A 3765-nucleotide genomic window follows, 5' to 3' on the forward strand; every position below is an offset into this window, starting at 1 on the left:
ATTATTGAGGAGCATGAGAATATCCATATTTACGAAAATTAGCTTCTAGAAGTTTGAATTTATTATTTCTCACATTCTCAACCAAATTTTTAAATGAAGTATAATTATTTAGGTGTAGTATTTCTCAATTACTAGGTAATTTGGTAATATGTATTTGTGAAGATGGGTTAAAATCTAAAAAGATAATCATGAATCCACTTATCTCATACTTATTTGTATTCTACTAAGTGTGAAATTATAACCTTTAAAAATTAATATTAATATTGAAGTGATGCACAAAAACATTTAACAACTAATAAAGGAATGAATAGATCCATTTAATTGCATAGTCCTTTAAAGTTTTAAGAAAAGTTTAAGCAAGAAGCTTATACAAACAAAAAAAATTAAATTGCATTAAAATATCTCAAAAATCATATAATCCCCTTTACCATTGCACATCTCAAAACAAAGGGCCAAAAAGTCCAATGAAAATAGATAAAATTATGCTTGATTTGTGATGCCATTTTTATTGACCAAGGGATAAGACATCTACTTTACTTTGTATCTCATCAAATTTTTTAAGGACAATATCTAGGGGGAAAGGATGATCATTAGCTATAGTGATAGGATGGATATTATATTGTCAGATAATAAGTGGAATGCACACTAGTTGAGCAATAGTTGATCAAAGTGGAATGACAAAATTAAAAGTCAAAACAAGAGTAATGGGTTGAATGTGAGAAACATACATAATGAGAAAATTTGTGGTTATATATATATATATATATATATATATATATATATATACATACCTAGTTGGTTTGGAGTGGTGAGTAAGAGTCTTCTCTTAGGTCTTAATATGTTTTTTTAATGCTTCGGTAGGTTGAAAGTCCTTAGGACAACGCATTTGCTCAATTTTGGCTTATAAGCCCTTATAAGCCTAAAATGGCAAAATCTTGCATTTTGATGAAAAATGCCTTGAATAGCCTTGTTTGGCATTGGGACATGTCAATGTAATGGTTTTTAGTCATATTAGATGGTTTGGAGGAGAGAATTAAGCATGTAAGGCAAAAATGCACTTTTTGGCAAAAGTTGTCAAAGTTACTTGACAACTTTTTGCACCGTTGAGCAACTTTTTGCATTTTTGAGCAAAAGGTTGGTTGGGGAACCGATGGAGAGTTAGTTAGGACATAAATGGAATATAAAATCCCTGATAATGAATGTAACAAGGTTGTTGAACGCCTGGAGTTGATTGGAATACATTTTGTGACCATTTTTTAAGTTTTACATTGCAACTTTTCAAGAATTAGAGCAGCAATCCGCACTAGATGGATTGATTGCATTACTGTACTTTGTTTGTTGATTTGTACATGTTCTTGTAGTGCTCAGGAAGCAATTTGATTAGTTTGTTTTCAGGTTTAAATTGAGTTTCCAATTTTGTAAGTTCTCGGCCTGAGTAAGGGTTTGAGAGGCCCAGACATGGTTCCAGCTTGAATTCCTTTGAGTTCTCCTCAATAACCCTTGGGAATAGAGCCATAGAACCTTTGTACAGTGTACATAGCTTTTATTTTCTTTTGGAGGTCATTGAAAATCCAATGAGCATCATTTCCTCGGTGAGCTCAGTCATAGCCCAGTTAGGAAATGAATGAGGTTATGCAAGTGTTTGCAGGAATGAGCACGGTTGGAGTTGCAGAGTATTTGGGATGAACAAATGATGTGTGGCAGAACATATGTATGAATTTGGAGCTGTGCCAAATCAAGGAAGACACCTAACCCTTGCAAAAAGACCAAAACTAGCCGAAAACCACATAAACACAAGCATTTCTCAGGTTTTGTACCTGTACGATCAGATTGAGATTCCTAAATTTAGAAGTTGGAAGGTACTTCCAAAAGGGTATCCTGATCAGTAAAGAGTTTATGTGGGTCTTTGAAGAAATTGGGAGAAAATCCACAAAAACCGGTTAGGTAGGGCTAATTAGGGCTCTAGGGCTACTAGGCCTAGAAAATAGGAAAAGGAAGGAGCGATGGGGAAAAGAATGAAACCCTCACTCAAAACTAGTTGGTTGATCTTGAAAAACATCCCAAATACCTTATTCAACCTCTACAAGCACTTGTTAGGATTTTTAGAGTGTAAGGTTGGATTTACCCTTGTGAATCTCAACCATGCTTGAGCAACCAAAGAGCACATCTAGATTGGGAGCACTCCTAGAGAGCTTAGGTGTTTAAATTGATTAGAAGACAATATGAAAAAAGTATAAATCCCACAAGGATAACATCTAACTGCCCTTAAGTGAGGAATTAACTCTCTTTGAGTAACCGCCCCATCATACTGGTATTAGAGCCTCCAAGATTTGGGAATAAGCTAGAATATGACAGAAACTGAACCGGTAGGAGAGAATAGTTTAAGGATGGTGACCAATGCAGAGCTATCAAAGAAGGTAGAAGACCAAGAAGAAGAAAATAGGATCCTCAGAGAAATATTATTACAACTGGAGAGCAAACTAGATGGAGTTGAAGATAAAACTAAGAAAGTGACAATCAAGGTCAATGAAGGGAAGGGAAAACAAGTTGTAGAAGAGGATAAGACTCCTGAAACATGCCCTATTCTACCTAAAGAACCTTTCCTTAAAGCAATTAAAGCCTTAGGAGGAAAATCCCCAAAAGGAGTGCCACTTTTTTGTGGAAAAATGGAGCCCGAGGTAGTCCTGGAATGGATAGAGGGGTTGGAGAATCACTTTGAATGTGATGGAATCAGTGAGGCACAAAAGGTGAAGGTGGCCAAGTCTAGATTGAGAGGGGCAACATTGACTTGGTGGAAATTTATTCAAGAAGAGAGGCAAAAAGAGGGCAAGAACCCCATAGCTACGTGGAAGGGGCATGTTAGCCAAGGTGAAAGAGGCATACATCCCTGAGGATTATGAGATCCAATTGCACAAGGGGAGACAAAATTTGAAGCAAAGAGACTTGGATGTGAGCAGCTTTATGGAGGAATTTCAGAAGTTGTGTCTAAGATCCAAGGTAGTAGAGGATGAGAACATCAAGGTAGCCAGATACTTAAATGGCTTGAGATGGAATATCCAAGAGGAATTGAGCTTGTTATGCCCCAACACCATGCACGAGTGCTATCAGTTGGCACTAAGAGTGGAAGAAAAGAGCAAGAAGAAACAAGAACAAAGCAATAGAGGCAGAGGTAGGGGAAGAGATGGCAGAGGTCAAAGAGGTAGTTTTGGTGGACGAAGCATAGACCAAAGATCCCAAGGGGAATCCAAGTTGGTTGAGAAAAGTGGGGATTCCAATAGCAAGAGCAACTATAGAGGAAGGGGATCTAGCAACTCTAGTAGAGGAAGTTCTAGTGGATCAGGAAGAGGGTCCTATTTCACCACCATGAAGTGCTACAACTGCCATCAGCTTGGACACCCAGCCTATAGGTGCCCTGAGAAGTCTTCTTCATCCCAAGGAGGTGAGAGGAGAGTAAATTATGCTCAAGAGGATGCAACAAATATGAAAGCATCAGAAGTAAGCTTTGATCCAGAGGTTGGAGAGAACCTCATGATAAGGAGAGTCTTGATCAAAGAATCGATTAAGGAGGAACCTAGCCAAAGGAGATCCTTGTTCAAAATAAAATGTAAGATCATGGGAAAGGTATGTAGAGTGGTGGTGGATTCAGGATCCACGGACAACATAGTGTCAAAGGAAGCGGTGAGTAAGCTCAATTTGCCAAGAATACCACATAGTGATCCCTATAGAGTTACATGGCTCAACAAGGGGCAACATGTTCTGGTAAAT

This window comes from Cryptomeria japonica, chromosome 6, assembly GCF_030272615.1.
Source record: "Cryptomeria japonica chromosome 6, Sugi_1.0, whole genome shotgun sequence".
Taxonomy (NCBI): domain Eukaryota; kingdom Viridiplantae; phylum Streptophyta; class Pinopsida; order Cupressales; family Cupressaceae; genus Cryptomeria; species Cryptomeria japonica.